The sequence below is a fragment of the Haemaphysalis longicornis genome, unplaced genomic scaffold, assembly GCF_048455015.1.
Source record: "Haemaphysalis longicornis isolate Haplotype H1 unplaced genomic scaffold, Haemaphysalis longicornis Haplotype H1 scaffold_7, whole genome shotgun sequence".
Classification (NCBI taxonomy): domain Eukaryota; kingdom Metazoa; phylum Arthropoda; class Arachnida; order Ixodida; family Ixodidae; genus Haemaphysalis; species Haemaphysalis longicornis.
The window spans coordinates 37,960,732-37,986,292 of record NW_027526422.1 but is presented as its reverse complement, the minus strand read 5'-3'; the positions used below and the strand labels follow the sequence as shown (position 1 = coordinate 37,986,292).

General features: G+C 48.1%; 1 long non-coding RNA gene across 1 annotated transcript in view; it reads left to right on the top strand.

Moving 5' to 3' along the window:
* Positions 1-25,561, top strand: part of LOC144145255 (uncharacterized) — a 175,446-nt gene that overhangs the window by 93,222 nt on the left and 56,663 nt on the right. The gene's annotated exons all lie outside the window — the stretch shown is intronic.

The window sequence follows — 25,561 nt, the reverse complement described above, 5'->3', positions numbered from 1 at the left end:
GCGGCCGATGAAGAGCGCGCATACGTCGTATAATCGGGGAGCACTCGCTCTCCGGGTCGAGCGGGTGGGTGGCGCAGTGCACAGGCCTCTTGTGTCAATTATGCTAATTGCCGCGCACAACACGCTCGCAATCACCTCTTGTTGACGCCGTTCATTATCGCGACTCCCCTCCCGCACAATATCGAGCACTTCGCGTACTCCCACGGGGCTCCATTTAGTGTGTGTACGTACATGAATGCCTGGCCCTGTACACCCAGGCGCCAAAATATCGCCGTTGCGGTCGAGTTGCCCAGCATGCGAGAGGCAGCTTTGTCATTGCATAAGTGGTGACGTCCCCGCTCGCCCTATTTAGTTGGCGCCGTGTTTTATTCTTGTGCGCGCACGGTACCATTTTCCTTCCGATGGAAATTCAGACAGATAAAACGTGTGGGTTCTCCAGGGAACGGAACAGGCGACGAGGTGTCATTAAGCGATTACACCCCTTTTTCATCGTTTCATGGCGGTCGGGTTTGATAGCTTGTAATACAGCGGGATCCCCAAGATGAAACACACAGAAATTTGCAGGGTATACTTAACGAGAAACAGCGATAGCACACGCCCGCTATGCGGCGCTGCGTTCTCCGTTCTTTCTTTTCGCGCATGCATGCACCGCTAATCCAATTAAGAGATGCGCCACCGCTTTCCGTTTTCCAAAGCTAATTTTTTTGTAGGCAGCAGGCAATGTATGAGTGGCGCATGATTTCCGCATCACGATTCTTCTTCGTTCTCCCCTTTTGCTTTTGTAGAGTAAGTACAATCAAAGTGGTGTCCCTGTCATTCCTAGCGCCGAAAGCGAAATCAAGTGAGAAAAATAGTTAGGAGGAGATCACAGTAACCGGAACTGCGATCATCACTGTTGCGATTGGTAAGGCGAAGGTTTTGAATAAACAGTGTTCGGCTGACCATGTAACTTGCTGTTTTCCGCGGGCTGTAGGTGATGCATGCACTCACTGCTACGCAATGGTCGTATCTCATTGGCGTGCTTGTGAACACTCACAATTTCCTCAGGAGCATTATTAAAGACGATAGCTTTTCTTGGGCTACTTGAACGGGAAAATTTTGATCTGTCTGTCTGTCTGTATGTATGTCTGTCTGTCTCCCACTCGATTCAGACAGCTCGCCAAAGTAAACCAGATGCTGCGCAATAGTCTGATATACCTACAGCCAAATCTAAACGTCTAAGTCCGGTGTTAATGCTCATACTTGTCAACATTGTGTAACAAGAACAAGACATTACGCAAATATAAGGCAGAAAATCACTACATGAGTGGTATCTGCAGTGTTCCTTTCTTAAAAATTTACGGATGCTTGCTTTTTGCGATAGCAATAAAATCTACAGCAACTGCAGAAAACCGTCGCCTGCTGTTGCCAGCGCTACCTGGTGGAATTTTAAAAAATGAAACGGCAATAGCAACGAAAGGTATACACTGGATACGTTCCGCGTTCCGCTTGGAACGCTCGTGGAGTAGGGCAACCTGGTTCAATAAACGTTGTAGTCGGGTGCATCGATTCACACGCGTTTACGCCATACGGCAGCGCTGTCATCGAGGCACCCGACTTGGAACAGTGGATAGCGGTAAATTTAAATTGACTTGAGCAAACCTCTGGCGTGTTATGTTGGAATGAACGTGAGGAGAGTGGGAAAGAGGAGGGATGCATTTACTTGCTATAGGGGCGAAAGTCGACAAACGTCTTGCGTCGACATCTGCAACGAAAGGAGCAGATACGCGGCCGATTTTTTCGCTTTTGTACCAAGCGACAGATTCGACGATACTTACTTGAGATGATAGTACCCGCGACTCTGCTGTGAGCAAGGTGCGGGCGCACCTGTGTCGATATGCGTGTTCGCGGGTGACTGCGCTGCAGCGTTGGCACTTCGTGCGTCGGACCGCTTTCTTTCGCAACCACGGCTCCATTACCTGGTGGTGATGCGGAGTTTTCAAGGACAAATAGAGCATCGTCACACTCTCATTTGATTATTCGTGTCTGCTGGCGCCACGGCCGAGAATCGGGCGGTAACGGATCAGACGACGAACTCCGGGGGCCGGGGTTTTTAGGGGCGAAGCACGTGACCGCGCTTTGTCTGGGGCTTAGCGTCCGTGTACACAGCGTTGCCCATGCGCGAGGAGCATTGGATTGGATTGGATTGGATTGGACTGGATTGGAATAAATTGAATTGTATCGGATTGGATTGGATTAGAATTTTATATACTGAACACACGCGTTGTCACTCATTTATATGCGCGAGTGGGCAATGCCACGGGTGATTTACGGTGAGAACGATCCCCACTGCTTCGTTTACTCGTCATGCTTCACTTCATGGAGATGCGTGATTGTTTTTTTCTGAGAGAAGCGGGCGCATGTGCAAAGACGGCGGGCGACGTAATGGCCCTTTTCAGTGTTTCGAGGAGAAGAAATCGCCCGCTGAACATTTATGTGAACACCATATATACCTTCAACTTACATCAGCAAGTGAAAACAATGAGCGCAAAATTGCGAGTGAGCACATCTGAGCCTCGTGTGAACTTGGCGCGTAGAGCACGTAAACGATTTCGTTAGCTAAAAACGCACACTTAGATCACCCCATGCCTAATCCCTAAGCAAGAATGGTGACTGTATTTATCAAAGGAAAAGTCCCGTAGACAGAGGTTACCGACGGTGTAAATAAAACCGTGGCTCAGCACTTCACCTTGAGAAATGGCAGAAGAATGCTATAGCGCTATGGCAAACAAAGCTCCTGGCCGAGAAGCTCTATACACATACAGAATTAACTTGCATATAATTAGAGCAACTTGTTGCGTTAATTCAAGTCCAATGACAGATTTCGCGTTGTACCGGACATCCTGATACTATATCTTCGGTACTATGGGGATACATCTTTCATTTCCGTTGTGGTAACATGAATGGATGTACCATTGCGGGGATCATTATGTTAAACTATGTAGCCCGGTAGCTTCGTTATATCAACGTGGCGTTGCTTTGGAGTGTTTTATTGTGATTTCTTTTCAAGCCTGTGAAGACCCATAACAATACTTGATAGCAGGTTACCCGCCGGGGCACGCTGGCGTACCGGCACGTCAACAAACGAGCGCGCTGTTCGTTTTTAAATGCAGAGCATTTGTATAACTCACGATGTCACCCGTGCGTCGGCGTCCGCAGCAGCCAGCCTCCCCCTACACTATAAAAAGAAATAACAGTTACCGGCACCTGGTTTCGATCCCACGACCCTGCGGGAGGAACGCAATGTACATGGTGCTCTACCCACTGCGCCACAAAAGCGACACAGAATCAAAGGCTACGAACGCACCTTATATCCTTGACTCATTCAAACTACGTCAAGAAGCTGCTGATACAACGCATTCACTACCTGTGGGCGGAACGCGAGGTACATGGTGCTCTTCCCACTGCGCCACAAAACCGACACAGAATCAAAGGCTACGAACGCGCCTTATATCCTTGACTCATTCAAACTACGTCGTCAGCGGCGTGCGTTGGCGACTCAGCGGCGTGCTAGCGGCGTGATAGCTGCGTGGTGTACACGTGATAGCACCAACCCCCCAAACACTAAACGTTAACGCAATACACCCACCCCCTATGCGACGCATTTACTCGAGTCCCCCTCGCTGGGAGATGGGCCCATTTTGGTTATGCTTTGCGGGAAAGGAAAGTAAGTGCACTGGGGTATTTTTGAGCTCGGCAGGGAGCTCACCTGCATACAACCCAGTGCGGAGAATGGAAGAAGAGGGGGAGTCAAAGGATAAAGTAGAGAGAGAAAGAGAGAGAGAGAGAGAGATGGGGGGGGGGGGAGAGAATAACATAGATAGGGCTATTAGTCCGGGCACATCAGTCAGGCACTGCAGTCCGGGATATAGCCGCTGCGTGAAGCCGGTCGTCTCCAGGTAGTGGAGCAGATGGGCGAAGACTTCCCGTTGGGTTGGCGCAGTCCCCTTCGGGAACAGAAGGTCCTCCATGACAGCGCTTGGAAGGCCTCGACGCTGGGGTGCTCGGTAGAGCTCTGCTCTCGGCGCCGCGTGGTGGGGGCAGAAGCAGAGTAGGTGCTGTAGCGTCTCCGGCTCTGAACAGTCCACGCATGTAGGGGAGTCCTTGAGCCCGTGTCTGTGCAGGCGCTCCGCCACATTGCAGCAGTCGACCCACATGCGGAGAAATAGGCAGCGAGTGTCCCTGTTCAACAGGCACTCTGTATAGTGGGTGGGCGCGTGCGGTCGCGCTCTGGAAAACAACCATCCTCATATTTACTGCTTGCGCCTCAAAAATACTACGCGACCACCAGAGTCCCCCCCCCCCCCCCCCTCCATTTCCGCCCGCGGAGTAGTGGGAACACGGACTGATAAGTCTCCCGGGCTAGAGCAGCGGCGTCCGCCCGCTGCCTTCTGTAATTAGAAGATGCCACACACCTTTGTTTTATCTCTGTTCATTTATTTCTCGCCTACAATAAGCATCTCTACAACAAAAACCTTCGCTAAACACACTATAAAACTGCAGCCTCAGGTGTAATTCACATTCACGGGTTACTCATGCACGCAGTGTGAAATTTTAGCACTTGGACGTGTGTCACTGTGTAAGTACTGTTATAAAATTTCTGTTTGGCTTAAGTTTCCCTGCGTTGCCAATCCCACGCAAGGGTATGTGCATGCCGCCTAATGGCTCTGTTTACGTAAAATAATGCGGAAATGCTCTTCGTATCTGCGTTGTTTTATTTTGGTTTCAATTCAGTCACATGCAAAGTTGGCTTTTCCTCATTGTGAGGGTGCTTGTCGTGAAGCACTCTTTACAGACCGTCTTGTGGTTGTTTTTGAGCGCAGCCCTTAAGCGCCCGCTCCTCCGGTTTCGCTTCGGCGTCGTAGTAGCCGAGTGAACGAAAATGACACAGAAGATAGACGAGATATAGTGAGCAGGAAAGCAGAGGAGGAAAGAATGATGAAAGCGTGAGGGGGAAGGTAGAATTCCGAGGTCGCCTTGCGAGTCGTGCTCCACGGCGGCGACGCGCTAGGAGATAACGCCACAGTAGCGCGCGCCGGGGTGCGTTCGCCGATGACGCGATCACATCGTCCGCCTCTGTAGCTAATTAAAGAGCCGCCCGAGCAGCGGCTCAGCGCCGCCGACGACGAGACCCAGAGGTGTGCGCCGCCGCAGCAGTATAGCTATTATACGTCGCCGCCGAGAAGACTCTGCATATCGTATAAGAGTTTGGTGTTGGACCTGTCCGTACATACTTTGAAGAACAATGAAACCCATCCTTGAAGACGCGTACACGAGGAGAGAGTAGGACAACACACGCAGAGTTGTCCTACTCTCCAGCGTGTGTGTTGTCCTACTCTCTCCTCGTGTACGTGTCTTCAAGGCTGGGTTTCACCGTTCTTCAAGACTCTGCAGTTCGCGCTGTGCTCAAATTTCACTTTAGGGAGTATCGTAGCAAGCAGCCCATTTTGTTTTTTTTTTTTTTTTTGGCATCCACGGTGGTTTGTGTACAATCCAATGTAGTTTTCCTTTGAGACCCGCCCCAGTGGCTCAGTGGCTAAGGCGTTCTGCTGCTGAACACGAGGACGCGGGTTAGATTCCTGGCCGCGGTGGCCGCTTTTCTGATCGAGGCGAAAAGCAAAAACGCCCGTGCGTACGATATTTCGGTGCACGTTAAAAATCCAGAGGGGGTCAAAATTGATCCGGAGCCCTCCATTACGGCGCTCCTCATCGCCTGCGTTGCGTCGGTGCATTAAATCCTACAATCAATCAAATCAATCAGTTTTCCTTTGAGAGCCGTCGCTATAGAAGCATGTTTGTGACTACTCCAATGCTATTACCGCAAACCATACCATGTTGATGGCTCATTTTTGTTTCGTTGCCAGAGCCTAGCCAACGGATGGTAATCTTATCCCGCGTTTAAAGTGGAGTGCCCGTTTGTTCATTCTAGGGTGAGGCCACTCCCGGCTCTTTTGGTTTATAAGAAAAGAAAGCGTCAAGCTCGTCGCTAACCTAGAATGTTCTGAGTTTTTTTTTACAATATTCTCATCTGATTGGTGGTGTCTAGAAAGGGCGTGCCGGTAAGGTAAGTGAACGCTGACCAAATGCCGCAGCCTTTGATTCACCTATTTTCGACTACACGTGGATTTCATTCTACGTAACGGCATCTTAGACGTTTGTACACTTGACAGTTCATGGCACACGTTCGCTCCAATTAACTTTACTACGTTCTCAAGCCTCGCGATAGCCCTTCGTGCCAGGATAGAGGGTGGTATAATACGCTTTTCCATTTGACGTAGAAGCACAATTTTTTTAGGTACTTTGGCTGTTGAACACGGGGCAGACTGAATATAAAAATGAATGAAATAATGCCCTGCTGAGCTCCTGCTTTTAATATATGTTCTTGTTCGTAGAGCCTGACATGAACTGGTAAACACGCGCATGCGCATGCAACGACGTCTTGCTTTAATGTAATTACTAATTATGGTTGTTCTGTTTAACACAATCATTCGGATGGCTATGCTGTTTTGCGTGACGACCCGGAAAAATGTTTCTGCCACAAGCAAATGTTTTGGATCTGTACTCACCCTGATACACGCGCGGACGATGATCATGTTGATGAGGCTGATTATGATGCTCACAATTATTACGCAATAGTGTTACAAAGTTCCGTGCTTTGCATTTTCCTGTGTAGCGATCTGACGTGATTTTAAATTTACCGTTTAAGATTAACAGCTCAACTTTGCTACGCCTCCTGCCTTCTTTTTCTTTTTTTCCGCTAACCGTCGAACATACTTCATTCAACCTCCGGATCCTCGGCTTCAGAAGACTCTAGATGCATATACTGCCGCCACATCTATCAGTCTCAGTATTTTAATGAAATTTACACAACTGAATTGTGCTTGCGTAGTGGTGCCATAGCACAAATGAGGCAGAAAGCGTAGTTTTGCCACTTTTAATACAAGGATTGATTTCTGGTACTATGCTTCCTTTGCCCCTTAGAGGCAAATTTAGTCCTTGTAAGCCGATATTCCCATTACCCCCCAGAAACTGCATTTATCTGTAGTGTTTCTCTGTAATGTTAATTTTCTCAGTGTGTAACTCATTTTTTTTCTTATTCATCTTTTTTTTTCTCTTTTGTGTTTTATATTTACCCTTGTGTGTGTTATATACATTGTAATGCCAACCTTCTCTCCTATCCTCCTATTCCTATGTATTCTTTTCTCCCTATCCTCCCCCCCACCCCTACACCAGCAGGCGTTCCGGTGTCCGCCCCTTAGGCGAGACAATTTACGCCTGTTGGTGGATCTTCCTTTTCTAAGAACAATAAATACATACATACATCCCACTCCGCCCCTATAGTGAGAAGCCGGTTGTTTCCCGGTTAGGTCATGATTATGGCTGTGTGTCGTGACGTACGTGCAGACAAATTTATGATCGCGCCTATGCAGACACAGTACTTCATGATAACGAATTGCAGGAACTCCCAAGAGCGGAAATTGTCAGATAAAGGTGTAAGCCCCTCTGCTACATACCAAGCCCATCTGCAGTTGTCTTCGCTGCTATGCACAGCTGCATTGCTAAAAATACATCTTTTACAGCAAATCTGTATACCTCTACTCCCCCCCCCCCCCCAAAATGGTTTCACATCCGTGGGCAAAAACGCGATGGTGACAAAGCCCGATACACCGCATGCATGCGTCAGGCTAATCAGGCAATCAGCATAGAGCTCAGAATTATTTTCAGAGAACCATGAAACAAGCATCGTAACCGCATTATGGGTGGTAAGGTGCCTATGAACAATCGGACCCGCTCCCCCCTCCAAACATGTGTTCCTGGTAAAGATTATGCTTGCAGATTATCTTTGAAGGTTAGGCAGGAGTGTCACTAAATAGAGCAGTTCTTGTCCAAGACGCCGAGTGCATGCGTTAGGCTAGCCAGGACCCCGCATTTGCCGCCAGAGAAGCTACGCGTAGTATCAGTAGATAAGGAATTAGAGTGCCGCCACTGAGGCACGCAAGTCAGCAACAGCGGCCATTTTGTCTTTTATCAGTGTTGCGAGATTTCTGCATCTACGGCCTCACTGTTAACATCAACCGGGTCGTTTGTTAACAACACTGCCGAAGATGCAGCAAAAAGAATCTTTGGAAACACTTCCGTGGCTGAAATGCTGTTACACGCGTTATCTTTTATTCGCATTCGGAACGACATCAGTCTCGCGCAGCCGTAGAGCAGGGAGGACAAGCTAAGCCTACCAGAGTTGACCGACTAAAAAGCATAAAGAACGATTTGCGGCGCCCATGAACCTTCGCAATGTAAACAAACGTCACGTAATACGAACTGACCTGTGATCATGGCGGCGGCACGGAACAATAGGAGAAAAGAGTACCGATACTTCGTTTCGTTATCTAGCGACACTAGGCGAGCGCAAGGGACAAGCCCTCCGAAACGACGAGAAACATTTCATAACCTCCTCCATCACCATTTGTAGTGCTTTAAAACAGCTTCGCTGGACATGCACTTTCGCAGGGCGGGATGGCGGCCAATTTTTTTCTGAAGAAATATAGTAAGTTTGGTATAACTTCATTAACCCCCGTGTATATCCAACATACTCTGCCCTCTGAGATTTTAGGGCACAGCCCTTTGGCGGCCGTGTCTGGGCTGAGCCGCGTCGCCGTCGTAACTGAGTGAACGATGGCAATACCGAATAGTGAAAGAAAGCAAAGGATGAGAGTGCCGTGAAATTCTGAGGGGAGGGCGGTTCGCCGTGGCGGCACGAGCGCTCTCCGAAAGTGTGCGGTGGGGAGGGGGGGGGGGGGGCAGTATGCTGTGCCCGCACGAGGCGCTCGACGGCGCGACGCTGGCGAAAACGTGAGGGGGGGCGTGCGCGTGACGATGCTGGGCGTACTCTGGCTAAGACGCGGGTCTTAGCCAGGGAACTTAGCCTTCCTGAGGCGGACTTCACGGCGCCGACGCAGTGGCTCATTATCGCTGCCTTCGAGAGAACTTACGAGTGAGTGGTGCCTCAGCGCACTGATGCTGCACCCAAATATCGCACTAGGGAGTATCGTAATCGCCAGCCAATTTTCTTAACGTCGGCTTCATTTGTATACACAAACGCATTGCTGCGAAGGCTATTTTAGGCGTGACTTAGCGGTTATGTATGAAAATATAAACGCCCCAGTGCTTTTCACAGCGAAGCTTTCCACGCCTCACTTGTGCCGTCGTTTCACCGGAAGGCACTGCAGGAAAGCGAACATCAAGTGCCCCAAGGAAAATCGCTTCGCGGGGCCGGAATTGAACCTGGGTCCCTCTCGCTAAGGAGCCGACGTCTATCCGATTGAGCCATCCCGACAGAGCTGAAGCAGTTTGGAATTTCCAGATATCACACATTAAATATAATGGACGGGTTTCTGCGTAGAGTCAACATAGAAGTGCTTATGCATATAAATTGTCTATATCCACCAGGCTGGCTGGGCTGGGTGACCGTTAAGGCATTGCGGTTATTTAAACCCCAGCAGTCCAAGCAATGCTCGGTCATCAGCTGCATGGTATCCTCGCATACCAGGTGTCGCTTCAGCGCAATGGGCATACATCTAAGGTTGAGTTCGGTGACGACATCATGACGACCTTAAGAAAGGTATAGGGGGGTACGGTGATAACACAAGTGATGGCAGACTGTGCCGAAGTTACATGCGAGCGCCTGTCAATGTCCCCAGATGCCATGCCATCTGGTTTGTCTGGCGGCTGCGGCTTTCTTACTTCGAAATCCGCTGTCCATATGCCGTGAAGTAGTCGGACAACGTTAATGAGGACAAAACTGTCGACTATTATCAGCATGCATGTAAGTTACGCAGTACGCTGATAGGTTGATTGATTGATTTTCGGGTTTAGCGTGCCGACGCAACGCAGGTGATGAGGCGTGAGTTTTAAACGAATGGTGTTTGGTAATAATCAAGCTCCTTCACCGAAAAAATTGTTTATTATTACGAGGTTTAGCGCACTCACGCAACACAGGCGATGAGGCACGCCGTAGTGGAGGGCTCCGGATTAATTTTGACCACCTGGGAATCTTTAACGTGCGTCGAAGTCTCGTAGACGCGGGCGTTCTTGCTTTTCGCATGCATTTTTATCATCATCGTCATCATCGCTGAAGGGGACTTTAGATTCTCAACCGATGTCATTCATATTGTAATCAGCTCTCCTCCATTGTAGAGAAGTGTATTTCCCCATTGCGTTGAAACAAACGTTTAACGCAACATTGCTGTTGGACATTGTTCTGTTATGCCCAACTCCGGCACATATGGGCAAGCACAATTCCGTCCGCCTCGGTAGCTACTTGCTGAAAAAGACGCCGAAGTGAGTTATGAGTGTCTTTAACTATTGGGTGAACGTGCAGAATGCGTAATTTATGTTGCGAGTTTGCCCGCAATTTGGTTTTCAGGGGAAACTTGAATTCAGAAGTGCCATTTTCCTCTCGCCTTCCTCCTCTCCAGTTTTTTTACTTATAATACAATGGCAAACATTCAACGTTCTCCTACACTTTTTTTCTCGAAAGGTTTAAGTAAAACCGGCAATTAAAATTCCAATTTACACATTAGGGATCATTATGAGCGAGAAGCGAAATGCTTACATGAGGCTGGGAGCGATATCCGCCAAAAAAATAACGACGCAGCAAAGGTGGTTCCCAATAAACCACTAAAATGTTTTTTCTACAATTCATTTCAGGGGAAAACTGGAACCCCGTTACACATGAATTAAGACGTCGAAGCAGCAGTGTAAACGACGGAGTAAGTAGGCCCATTTCAGCCCTCCGCACTAGTAAATCGACAAGAGAACAACTTCGATACGTAAGCACTTGTTATTATACAGTAAATGCGAAAGCATCATTTACCTGTGCGTTAGGCAACGAAAGGAGCAGAAGGAGCCGCAGTACCGGAGAAAGTGTGGCGGTGCGCAGCGTAAAGCGCCCTGGTCCGCTGATGACTACTGCGCCGCTGGGTGAGGCAGCGGCAGGAGTTCCTGTTTCATTTCTGACGCACGCACTATAGGATCCACATGGCTCGTCGCAGTGAATAAGAGTTCACCTATCGCGCGCTTTGGTAATGTTCGAATCTTATATTAATGAGCTACTTATTGCTTCCTCAATAAAAAAATAATTGGCGAACGTTGCACTAAGTCGCGCAAGGCTTGAACCACAGCGAAGCTGGAGGATTTCTTCCTATGTAAGCACTGAAAGACACACCCCCGATCATTGCATTAGGTTTGGAATTGCGTATTTACATGTTCCGTCATCGCTTATTCACTGTGGTAGTAGTAGTTATCGTCATATCCATCTATATCGTCGTTTTCCCCATGCATGGCTGGCGGGCCCGCGGATCCTTTTGTCCCCCGGCTTTCACATTTCTCCCAAAGTGCAACGCGTCAGCACGCGCTAGGAACGCCGGCTACCGGCTTCGTGAACTGGGCGTCAGTAGCACGAGCTGTCTTGTGTTCCACCCTTGAGGCGAAGACGCACATGAACTGTTTTATTGGTAAGTTTTTTTTGCGAGCGCCACGGGCAAGCCTGGACGATGCCGGGCGCTCCTCGTAAGGCACGTACTCACGTGCGCGGTACACGGTGGGAGTAACTATAACCCGGGGATTTCTGATGGCGCCGCACACATTTCGGCCCGCAACAACAGCTGCGAAAAGGCAGGTCGTCTGTCATAACACCACAGAAGTGACACGCATTGCCCGCACTTGTTTCGCACCCGTGTCATCCGGTTGTTAATAAGGCCTTAGGAGAAACAGAGGATAAATTAAGCATTGGAAGGTTGAAGTTGCAAAATCATAAATAACCTGGGTACTTTTTAATGCTCAGCAGTAACTCTTCACACCAAATTTTCCCCTATTTAAAACTAAATGTTAATTTCTGCTGCATTAATCAACATGCCACCCGCAGTAATTCTGCCTGTGAGGTTGAGGGATGAACAGTGCGGTCTTTTTAACAAAGCGAGGTTTTTCAATCATCCTTCTTGCCTTCGTCTCTACGCCGCCTTTGTTACTACGTCGCGCTATCACGAAGTTGCGCGCAACTTAGCAAGCAGCCCAAGTTTGACACGAGGAACAATTACGAGTTTGGGAATAAAACTGGCCCCTACGATGAAGCGCCTTGCTCTAATGCCTTATACTGCTGCCACTGCATAACTACTTTAATCACCGTATCTCACCGCCACTGCCCAAAAATAATAACTCCGAATTTCTGTCCCAGCCTAGTGTCACTAGATAAAATAGAGTACCGTCACTGAGGCACGTAAGTGAGCAACGGCGGCCATTTTGGTGTTTATCAGTGTTGCCAGATTGCCGCTTCTGCGGCCTCACCGCTAACCTTGACGAGATCATTTGTAAACAACACTGCCGAAGACGCAGCAACAGGGCATCTTCGGACACACTTCTGCTGCTGAAACGCTGCGAAGCGCGTTATCTTTGATTCGCGTTCGGAACGACGCCAGTCGCGCGCAGCCGCCGACCAGGGAGGACAAGCTGAGACTACCAGAGTTGATCGACAGAAAACGCATAAGGAACAAAATGGCGCTGCCCATGAATGGTCGCAGTGTAAACAAATGCCACGTGATGCGAGCTGACCAATGATAACGCCGGCGGCACGAAACAATAGGAGCAAAGAGTGCCAATACTCTGTAACCTTATCTAGTGACACTATCCCAGCTTTTAAAAGAACTCACAGATAGAACATAAGCTTTGCGAAGCGCCTAGCATACGCTGCTTGGAGAGTCTAAGGCGCAGTGACATGGTGCGAATCCTTATGAATAAAATTTTGCTTACTCCCTGGTTATTTTCCCTCCTAACCCAATCACGAACACAGTAAAAGTTATCAATTCTACTACTACAACTAGAGACCGCGGTGAAAAGTGGTAGGCGAAATGGCAGCGTTCTTTTTCTTTTTTTTCGTTGACGGTCCTAAAGAGAGTAAACAAGCCGTACACTCCGCCGTCCGGCACGGGCAACTCTTGCCTAGAACCCTGCTTGGTTCCTATCCGTGGAGCCTCGCTCACTCGTTCGGCCGAACATTCAAACACTGCGCGAAGACGTGCGCACTGGTTCTGACACTGCACACGCTGTCTGTCTGCAGCAGCGCCGACTGCTAGGAGACGTTCAGGTAGGCCGATCCCAGGACGTTGCTGCTGCTGCCACCGCCGCCGAGTGCGAAGCCATTAGAGCGCGGCTGGACGGCCAGACAAAGCGCGCACCAGTGAAGACGAAGCGGATGTCGTCTTCGCGCGAAGGGAAAATTGCGCGGGGACCACGACAACGTCTCCGCAGCTCCGCCTCACCAGTACCGTGCAGTGCGGTGAAAGCTGAATGCGGGGTGCACCCATACCAAGTTATATAGGGCAGTAAAAGGACCATGCTTTCTTGCGGTGTGATTTTCTCCGTCGTGCTAGTTTGCTGATATTTGAGAGCGCTTGGCTGGCTTGTTCCTGAAACAGCAAAAGATAACTGTATGCAGGATAATAACACGAAGAAATTAACATTGAATGGAGGGGTACCAAAATTTAGCCCCGAGAACAATCCACTTATTTTTTCTGGACTTATCATAACGTTCTCATCCGGCATATGAACCGGTCAGCAGCTTCGGATGGGTCCCCGTTTGCAGGCACGCAGTGACGTAAGAGGTGACCACGTTCATCCAAAGTGCGAAACTGGAACCGGTGCACGGAACTCGCGGTGCACGGATCTCTGGGGGCCGGCGTCCGACCAGGGTCGAACAATGGCGGGCGAGAATGACAGCGCCACGTCGCCCGAGGCGGCGAGAGGGCAATTACCGCGCACACGGACGGAGGCCAATTGCCGCCGCCGCCGCGCGGCCGACGAAACCGTTTCACCTTCGATTTCGTCCGCTTCGGTCGGGTGCCCTTCGGCCAAGGTGGCGATCGATCAAGATGCCACGGCTCTCCCCGCCGCCGCCAACAAAGTTGCTGCTTTGTCACCGCCGCTCGCTCCATTAAGGTGACCGTCTCCGGCGGCTGCGGCTCCGCTCTTTGAGCGTCGCCCCATCGACGGACGCGGCGACCTCAGGCTTCTTCCCCCTCGCTCCCGGACGCTGCCTGTCGAACATCGCCGCATTGTGCGCGAAGACCGGCGGAGACACGCCTCCGAGTCCGCCACCGCTGTCCGCCGTTGCGCCAGCACTCGGTGACCGGACCGACCGGGCGTCGGGCAAACACGCCTCGAATGCATTCGGCGGCGTCGCAATTAAAGGAGCGGGCATCTGTCACGGTCCGGCCCTGTTCGTCGTCCCTGGAGGGATACGGGCCGAAAGAAAGACACTCTCTCGACCTTCCCCGGGCCTTTAGCGAGTTGCTCAAATAAGCGGGTCCCCCGTGTTCTCCGCGAGCGAGTCGGACGTGCGCAGAAAGAAATGGCCCTCACCGAAGCGTGGACGCGAGTCGTTCTGCCACGTTGCTCTTTGGGCTAGCCTCCGTCGCAGCGCCTCGTCTATTGCTTCATTACGGCCTGCCCGACAGGTCCGACAGGAAATAAAGGTTGTACGGGGCTTGCGTGGCCCCGTAAGCGGTGTTTACCGTAGCACAACTCCGGGTGCGAAGTTTTGTTTGCGCGTTCTGCGTATCCGGTGGAGCCGTGGGTGACATTATCAGAAAGGCAAATGACTCCCACTCTTACGCGCTCGGCGTCGTGCGGCGAGGGGTGAAAGGAAGAACAACTGATGGAGCATGAAATCGAAGCTGCGTTTGTTTTATGCGCGATTGGCTAAATATACAGGGTGTTTCAAAGTTTCTTTCATTCCCTCGAGTAAATGAACGGCCTTCGAAACGCTCTCGACGACCGGCGGAGCAGAGACAAACGTAGGCAGTGGCACCTAATACATTAGAACATTGCAGGCAGCTATCCGCTTGACTGGCGGGCTTCCCATTAGACTTTCAAGCTGCACGGAGAAGCCCACCTGCCTCAGAATATTGAATTCGTAGGAGAAGTGGCTATTCAGAAAGAAAGTTCAAGGACGTGAATATTTGCGTGATGTTCGCTCACACCCTTGTCTTCCTCGAACGCTGGAAAACGCTGGGGGAAAGGGGAACAACGGTAAAAGATTGTCGCTGACGCTAGGACAAGCCGGTAGACGTTAAGTCGGCCACAGCCAGTGGTCGGCTATCGCAACGAACACAAGGTGACCACGAGTACTTGCAACAGAGTTTCGAAGAAGTGTTGGAAATCAGGATCGGTGTTCATCCAACCCACGACTGGGATCCACCGCACGAAAGTTGTCAGTTTCGATTAGCGGCTTTGCCGCCTGAGGTATTGCGGAGAATTGTAATTAAACCTATTCAATTATTTCATTAGGCAACAAACAGTTATTCGCAGCGTTACTAATAAGATTGATTGATTGATTGATTGATTGATTGATTGATTGATTGATTGATTGATTGATTGATTGATTGATTGATTGATTGATTGATTGATTGATTGATTGATTGATTGATTGATTGATTGATTGATTGATTGATTGATTGATTGATTGATTGATTGATTGATTGTAAGGTTTAACGCGCCGACGCAACGCAGGCGATGAGGCTCGCTGTAGTGGAGGGCTGCGGATTAATTTTGACCATCTGGGGATCTTTAACGTGCGCCGAAATCTCGTACACACGGGCGCTTTTGCTTTTCGCCTCCATCAGAAAAGCGGCCGCCGCGGTCGGGAATCGAATCCGCGACCTCGTGCTCAGTAGCGCAACGCCTTAGCCACTGAGCCACCGCGACGAGTCACGTTACTAATCAGTTGCTTGAGGGAAAAAGGTCGTACCGAACTTGACCGCGGAGTTTACAAAAAGACCGGAGTCTCATGACCGGTTTCTTTACGCGCTAGATAAGCACTACAGACATGCGTGCGCGAATGGTGCAGTTGGCGGGTGAGCTCGTTTTACAGGAAAATGGTACGCATTCACGTGAGGTGTGTAAGTCTCCAAAGAAGGGTAGAACGCTAATGTCACGTAGTAAACGTAACTTGAAAGCAGCATGAACACTGAAAGGGGTGTAAAAAGGCGGCAACGAGCGCTGTGACGCTGGGAACAGCCCTTTCGTTAACACATGGTGGCGAGTGCTTACTGTATTTACGTGCTAATATGGTGTCCCCGAATTACTATAAATCATGTGTGGTTGGCTGACACACACACACACACACACACACACACAAAAAAAAAACAATTGCTCCATTTTACTGGAAACTGAATGCCTTATAAGTTCACTAATTGACCCAAGTTTTTTTAGCGTAGCCAATTTGTTTCCGCCTGAAAAATTACGGTACACTTCTTTGGACTCCAGAGAGTCTCACGCACACTAGGGAATTTTTGTTCATAAGCAATTTGAATAAAATTTGTTCCGCAATTGAACCTTGTCATTAATCTGGGGGAGAATATCCAAAAGCATGGGGAGGAGGGCTATTGAAGTGATTTATATGGTATTTAAAGAAAAGGAAATAGCAGGACTGTTTTGTTTTACCTTACCGTCTTATTGACGTAACGCTAGTCACAATTGAAGTGACTAGAACCTACCTACGCCTTCCATTTCAATTTTGAATACAGTTGGTTGCTTAAAACAACCGTTATTTCTTGAGAAATTAACTTAATGGTTCCAGCATTCCAACCGCTGTCGCTGATGTGCCTCTTTGTTTTCATGTCTACCCCGCAGTGGTACGGAGTAACAGCTGGACATGTTTCGTAGCGACATAAGAGGTAAAGCTCATTTAACCAACAAGAAAGCGGCTTTTCCTCAAAGCACGCCAGAAATGCGCAGATACGGAAGCGCGAATTAGGAGTGGAAGTGGTAGGCCAAAGACGGACATGTAGTAAATTCTGCCACGAACGGAAAAGACAACCGTAAGACATGAACCAAAACACGGGAAGTGTAATATCGGGATTCACGATTCAAGCACCACACGGGTAACCTAATCTGACGCGTTGACATGTTTACACACATATCTAGGAAGTACAGTGACTATAATTCCTTTTTTAACTTACGCGCGTACTCCTTTGAGCCTCGTAAAAGAAAATAGTTAACAGGGGTGGGGGAGGAGGGGGGGGGGGTCAAGTTATCATTTTGTCTTACCTTCGTTATTGATTGCGAACGAGTGGATGAATGTATTTGCGCTAATTTAGCAGCTTCCGCAAACTATGGCCGCTCGATCAAAACTAGAATTGTGCAAGAAGAGCTCGTTCGTTTCAGCAGTACTCCACCTGACACACGTTATTGTGCATCGCTCAGTCAGCTCCAATTTGTGGCCACTTCATGATTCCATGCAGCCTTTTCCTGCCCCGTCTTTCTCGCTTCTTCGCGTTGCGGTTACACTTGCAAATGTCCAGTTTTTAATCCTCGAACCACTACTTTGCGGCCTTTTCGGCAACTCCTGCGTTTGTGTCTTCCCACCCCTCTTATCCCTCAAAATAAGCAATGAGTGCCGCAGCCTAACTTTACGCGTACTAGTGCATGTATCCTAGTCTATATTGATGAAGTGCTTTTGTTTTATGCGCAGAGATTATATTGTCAAAATGTGACAAAAATATTGCGATTTTTTTTCTTGTAATCACGTCAGCCCTTCTCAAACTACATCATATGCAGGGTTGTTCTTTTTCGGGTTTTTTTTTAAATCGGGGGGACGGGGGGGTTAGAAATCTGGAGATATTTCTTGAACTGATGATGATGATGATGATGATGATGATTGCTATTGGTTTCCACTTTGTAGCGGGGTGATTACGTGTCATCTTACCAAAAAGGACTAATATACCTATGTTTCATACTCTTGGTTTAATACTAGCTCTGCTTAGGGTGCCCTGACAATCGGGGAGACATCGGTGTTTCCCTGTACACCATTCCGAAATTCGTTTTTTTTTTTCGAATTAAATCTACAGAAGTAGTAAGTAATGCACTCAGTTTATTTTAGACGGTATCACGAGCTTCTTAACTCTAACTCGTTAAAATTGGTGTTTATTTCAAGCTAGTAATCGGGGGGGGGGGGGGGGGGGACACCAGAGTTTTCCAGAAAATGCTCTCCGAAATATGCCATTTGTTTGGAAATGAGTTAGTAATAATGACAGTAAAGAGCATTGATAACTTCTAAAAAATGAAACATTTTATTCACGAAAAGATGGTCATCGATTTTTAACTCATCCTTGTATACATACACTCTCATTTTTTTCCGCAGCTTGTCGGTCTTCTTTCGAGACCTGTCCAATCGTTAACCGTATCTCAACCGGGAGAAAGTTCTCTCGGCGTCACAGCTTCCATCAGCTAGGCACAACAATGTCAGTGCAGTATTGGCCAGCCTGGGGTGGCGACTTATATAGAGTCACTCAAACACTCAATGAGTTCGACAGCTGTGTTTGTGGGGCTTGCTTCCAGCAAGTACTGGTTGAGAACGGCGGACTGTCAGCCCACAGTTGTGCACATCGCTACTTTGAAAAGGACCGTTCGGGGAGAAATCAGGTTTAACACAATTCTCCTGAAAAATGTTCGGGGTGTAAGAGTCGGGAAAAATCGGTTTTACCCGATAACGAACAACCCTAATCATATGCCGCGGTTTCAGTGCTACTTCAAACTTTCTCAGCAACATCATTTTGAGAGAATTGCCTTACGTCCTGACGATGCCACATAGTTGGAAAAAAAATCTGTACCATTCCACGAGCACGGATGTCTTATGATCGATAATTAGTGCCCTCCGCTTTGTAGGGGCGAAGCCCCTTAAGTGCTGGGGCTGTTCGCGTCTCATGTCGTCGTCGTTACCATCGTCTCATGTAGTTACGATACTAAAACACCGGGACACTCGTGTGCGCCTCGCGGTGGAACGCTTCGTAAAGCGTACTAAAAAAATGTGGTTGATTCCTCTGTCATAGGAATCGGTAAAACACGAAAGTGAAATGTGCAGCGAAATCTGCAACTGAGCATGTTTGCGAGTCCGTGGCTGTCTTGTGGGTGTGCTTGGCGAGCGACGTTGTGCTGGCGGGTCGCTTCGGCCAAGGTGTACTGGCGTCATTTTCGTGATGGATATGACGTCAGTTAAATCTTGGTGTATCCTGGGATAAAACACTTTCGTGTTAAAATATAAAACCCGAAAACGAACAACCCTAAGTATAACGTACTCTTTGGTTCTAAATGTTGCTTCCCCGCAACAAGACCCTATGTGCAGGGGTGCACCCTTGACAGGCCGCTTGCTTCGTTGGGCTGGCGTCCCTTCCGTGGTGGATATGACGTCACTCAAATGTTTGTGTACCCCGGAATAAAACACTTTCGTGTTAAAAACCCCGGGATAGTTGTTTACGCCTCGCGCTAGAGATATCCGTGCTTCAAAGACACGAGACTTTTACAGCAAAGCTGTATAGCTCTACCCCCCCAGCGGTTTCATCGCCGTTGGCAGAAAACACCACGGCGCGAAGAAAACACTTATACACTGCATGCTTCGCCGCTCCCCAGGTTTTACGTTAGTTAAGGTGGCCCGGGATTTTGGTAGGATAATTTCGTGTGCGTCGTTAACTGTCTAGATTGTTTAAATATACAATTTTTTTGCGGGTAGACCATCACACATACTTAAAATTTCAAGCTTTTCTGATTTTGATTCTGCCGTCCGTCATAACGGCGACGTTGTTCCCACTTTTATGTATTCTTCTTTCAAGGATATTCCTTTTTGCAGCTGCACAGTTTTGTTTTCTTTATTTTGAATACAGAATGGACTCGGGCAGCGCAGGGCAGGAGCGGGTGGACGTCAATGAGAGAGGCAGGCCTTCGTCCTGCAGTAAGCCTGACTGGGCTGTTGATGGGTATGAAATGAATTTTTAGAAATAAGGCATATTTCTTCACTCGGATGTTGTCAGATACCTCCGCATCCCTAAATAACGTCAAAGCGGTTTACGTATATTTTTGACAGAACCTCCACCAACATTTTCGTCAATTGCATTTGAGAGACTCTGCCGAGGGAAAAAAAACAGCACAGCACTGTTTGTAATGTCGCAGAATGTCTTCCTAGCGTCTCGATTTTTGGTTTGCTGTATGTCTTACAACGCTTCTTTGTTAACATTTTTTAGAAAATTTCCCAGATTTCTTGTCTACCCCTTCCAGAAATTATTCCGTTGTCCGATTTCTTGTACTTCATTTCCAAAATTTCAATAATTTCTCGCCGCCGTGTATTCACCCGTGAAATATAAAAGCACTTACCTGTGTAAGCTAGTCCTTGCGTCTGAGCATTTGAACGGCTATATACTTACCCAATTCAGCCGGGACTCGTTCATTTCTAGTCCAGCAACGGACGCACGTGCTACCGTCGATCCTCCCTAAAACATGTTGGCATAATTCGATATGGTGTTTTAACCGCAGTATCGTAGTGCAATGTGCCACGGCGGGTCACCACCAGGTATACTATATATGGATTCTCCGACCCGGTCCTTTTACGACTACCAGGATGCAATGTACTCTATTTCACCCGCTTTCTAAAACGGACTGTCATATGTCCCCTCGAGACTTTGGCCAAACATGGCGCGAGCACAGAGTATACAGAAACACCGATGAACGACATCGAGCTACTATCAGTGCACGTGTCGCGAAAATTGCCGGCACTGCAAGTCCATTGTGCCTGAGCGGCTACGTACAACGATAACTGTGGTGTGCGGCATTGCCGGAAGTCGACGCAGCCATGCGTTAATCGCGGGGAATTAGCATCGTCGTATTGATTTGTGAGCTATGTATTTTTCTAGATTATCGGCGACACGGGAACTGGAAAAGTGTCCGCGCTTTTTTGCTTTTCCGCCACAAGTTTAAATGCACTAGCCTTCTTTGGCTGGCTAGCGTTCACCGCTCTTTTCAGAAGTGATACAACGAAGTGAAGAAAGCGTTGAAGAGCGATTCCCATTAACAAAAGCGAGGCTTGAGGAATAAAGGATGCGGTCTGCTTTTCCTGTTCTCCGCCTCGTTCCCGTGTCTTCATCTTTATCTGTCCATCTACCTTTCGGGTAATTTAGAATAACATAGGCTAGACTGTTACTTTTTGCAGAGAAGGGAAGGCGGACGGGGTATGAGGTGCCGACCCCGTAAATAAGCCGGACTACTCAAAGCACACGGCTAAATATAACTTCCGTGAAATGTGAAACGTTCACCATGCGAACAGGGCACTTCTTGAGAAAGAATTCCTTGTGAGCTCTTAAACGAATAAAACAGCTAGCAGGCAAGTATTCCCGCAGAAACAATATACCGTCTGGCAGGCATGGCTTTGCCGTTGCGGTTGATCCTTCTATCATGCAAGACGGGCATTTTAAGATGCCTAGACAACTACATCATCATAATCATTATCATCATTGCCGTCCCCATTGTCCTCAAGTTCAGCCTGACCACTGCTCGATGACGCGTCTCCCTTTCAGTGACGTCCAGTCACTCCTGCGTATGCCAACTTATAAGCTCGGTCCATTCCTTCATCCAAAATTTTCAAACCTTTTCAGTAATACCTCCGTAATATGTTTATCGATCGGTTTAGGGTAGTCGTACAACCGAAAATAAGAAGCCAGTTTGGAAAACTTGAATTGTAAGTCGTTCTCAGAAGGCCTCCGCAATCTCCATATCCAAATCAGTTGTCACAAAGTAAGTCATCATTATCATCAGCCTACCCACACCCACTGCAGGGCGACCTCTCCCATAAATTTCTAATTATCCCGGTCCTGTGCCAACTGCGACAAATTTATCACCGCAAACGTATCACAAAGTAAGTGCACTATAATAAAACCAACCGCCTGCTATACCTGGATTTGTCATGACATGTTTGAATGGCATTCAACAGCTGGCGTTCGCCTTCTATGCCCCAGGCGGGTAACTTGCTTAGAGTGCATTGAGTAAATGAGACAAAAAAATACAAATCGAATGTCGCGACCGGTCCCACACGAAGTACAACCGGTTTATACCCAGTCGTAAAATAAATGAACTGTCCAAATGGCAAGTGGAATTTTGACCACCCGAAGGTAGAGAAAAATTAAAAGGGGAAAAGCTACTCGGCGACCCACAGCCAGGAGTACGGGCCCGGGGAGACTCCCCTGATCTCCACTGGGACGTGTCGAAAAGGGTTGGGTTGAACGGAAGGGAAAAAGGAATGGGTTATGGAATATGGGAAGGAAATTGGGGACAGCGAGTTTTTATTCCGATCCAAATATGTCTGACTCCTTTTCAGGTCTTAACTCTCACCTCGGGGAGGGCATCAGGCAGTGCCAATTCACAAATTTTGCGGACCCTGCGACGGGGTTGCCGCTCACCCTTAGGTGCTGCTTGCCGAGCTCCGACCATCGGAGGCAAGAGAAAACCTACCAGGGGGTAGCAGCACAAGTTCCTCCCGTGGCGTTCGATTCCACAGCCCGTGATTCCGGCGGGCCCCGACTAACGATTCGTCGAGGAAGTTACTTGGCTGCTCCTGCCTTTCGCGGTCTCCGGGTGGCGTATACGCGTTTCCTAGTCAGCACAGCCAAGCGACGCATGGCGCCATCTAGGGGCATGTTCGAAGTTATGTCCACGTGCATGTGGCCCTCAATTTAATCGCTTAGAACCGCTTGGTCTCGTAGTGTAGCAGTTCCGTTCCTGCGAAGCAAACATCCTAACCGTGTTCAAATCCCGTTATCGCTTTTTTTTTTTCATTTTCAAGGGTTTGTCATATTTGATTAACATTTGTAATCACGCATATAATCTATTTATGGCATCTTTATGCATTATAAATGGGATTTAGGGTATTTTCGTTGCCCTTTTGGTCAGTTTCAGCTACTGCTTGTACGTTTTGCGGGTTTTCTCCTTTTAGGTCGGTTTCGGCTATTTCTGTTTAATATTTTTCTACACCGTGGTTTTCAACCATTGCAGGTCCGTTTTACCTGTTATTTATTTCAGTTCGGGTGGTTTTGTATGTTTTATGCCCGTTTATGCTCTGATATAACCCACATAAACAAGCTCAGGTGACGGCTGGCTGTACTGACTAGGAAACGCATGTAAGCCTCCGGGGCACCGCTAGCTTGAGAAGTGCCATTTTCCGGCCTATGGACGCCATGAAAGACCCAAGTCCCCAGCCGTTTCACTCCGTTCGTTTCCTCTTCCGCTGCCATGGAGGGGTCGCCAAGCAGCACTCCGAAGTAACGCCCTCGTGGCACGCATGCGGTTCCGATAGCTGACGCGACTTTTCACTTACCCCTCGCGGAAAACTCCCGGTGTCGTTTCCGCCATATCGCTCTGGGTTCGGAAGTGTCTCGAACGGGTCGGTTGGCGCCAGTAGTGCATTGTCGTATACATCGTGTGCCGGCAACAAGGCCAGAGTGGACCTTCTTCGGCAGCAAATAATAGCCCGTATACAGAAAACTTGTTCATGTACCCATCCAAAGCGCCGCACGGGAAAAGATATCGGCAAGCCGTCACGAGAGGGATATAGGGCGAGGCGAGACCAACTTTTTATTCAAGTATGCTTCTGGAAATGGTGTGGAGCTGCCAATGTATCTAAGGCCTGTGTCAGGAACCAGAAACTCCACCCCCGTGGAACCCACTATTGCGTATATGAAGACCCACCAATACAAAATTTCGTGCTGCTTGTGTCTGTTGGTTGCGCGGAATGACTTTCATGTTTCTTTGCTGTTGTTGTTGCGTGTATGATAATAATAAAAAAACATGCGTGATAACACAATACTAGCTCACGAGCTCCGCGCTCTTAAGCCAACTACAATCTCCAGTACTCGTGCTTCAGAATGAGGTAATTCGGGGCCCCCCAACAAGACACACTCATTGTTCTTCAAATTTTGCTCGCAGTATAGGTTTCTTCTTTTTATTTAGGAACTATAGGGAAGGCAACTAAAACTCATTATGAATTTATCTTGTCCGACCAGGGAATAAAACATTACACCAGATTTGGTCGCTCGTTATTATATAGCTGAAAATATTGTTTGCTACTGAGAAAAGCGGTAGTGTTGAGATGTTCGACTCTGCAGCGGCAACGTGAAGCCTGTATTTCAAGCTCGGGTGCATACTGATAACGAAGTTCTCACGCGTCTGCTTCCGCACTAGTCAAGCGTACAAAATAAGGACAAGGAAACCAATAAAGCTTGTTTGGAATAAGCGTAAATTTTGCACGACATCAGTTAATATTATTCATTTCTTTTTTGTTGTCCCCTTTGTTTCATGTACAATGTTTTTCATTTTTCTTTTCTCTGTCCTTAGTTTTAGCCATAATTTAATTTTTTTGTGTGTGTGATGGTGGGTAAGGCGGTCCATATCGTGACCAATGCAGCGTTGCAAGAGCAGTTATCAAACTACTTATCAAAACCTGCCGAACACATCTTTCCAAGTTTCAAGTAGTTCTACTCAATTTCTTTATCTTCTTGGCTTTTTAAAGGATCCGCAAATACGGCTGCAAAATACGGATACACCCATTTTTAACGGGCTCCCTTTTTAGCTGAAATCAGCGCAGCGGATTCTGTCTTGTAAAACTTATTTCCCTTTCTTCCTGTTGTCCTCTTCTTGTGTATCATCTGTCTTTGCTTTAAATATGAATCAGATTCAACTAGCTCAACTTTCCGTTCTACTGAAGTTCTCTTTCTTCCGCTATGTCGTCCAGCCCCGGCGTATTTATCTCTCAACTCAGGATCTCACGGAGTCATACAGTGTACATGTCAACGATATTCTTATCTTCAGGTCATTTTTGCTTGTTTGTCACAAAGCTGACGATAGTGCGCAGCAATCTCATGATGTGAGGCTACAGAGACAACGTACGCCCCACCGCACAAACGACTAGGGCCACGTTAGAATACTTCGCGCCCCGCAAACACTAACCCCCACCCGAGCAGACATCACTACATGGCTCCCACTCCATGCGCCCCTTTGTGCCGCTTCTGAAGGGAATCTGGGACACTTTTTCAGATGGCCGGCAGCTGTACACAAAGCCAACTTTACCCGCCCAATCCCTTCCATACTTATGAGGTTTGGGAGAGCGCTTTGGACAGCTCTTCCCTCCACGTCCAGCGCAAGTTCGTGGAGAGGGCAGAAGACGCGGCCCCTGCCTATGAACTCTTGGAATCAGGAGGCCATAAAGACTCTTTTTTAGCAAACAATAAATATGTTTGCTCTCTCTCTCTCTCTCCCACACAAAGCTGCCACCACCAAGTATTGCATGTAACCTATGATGTTATTCTATTGGTATAGGCCAGCTTGTGTCGAACCTTCAGCGCCCCTTAAATTTGGGATCAAATCTTACACTTCCGTTTCTCTTGCTCCTCACTCTCTCTTGACGGAACAAAAAGAACGCCGGGCAAAACAAACCCCGGATATAAAAATAGTTTTTAATGTGGCTTAGCTAACAGAGTTAAACTCAGAACTTAGGGACTTTCATGTGTCCGTTTATGCAGCCATGGAGTTGTTCCATCAAGAACAAGGTGTTATTTAAAAACGTTGCTTTGAATACCAGGTAAAAAAAAAACATGCAGTTTGCCGTTAACACGCTTGAAAGCACCGTGCACCAGAGAAAGAAAGCGACAAGTTCAAA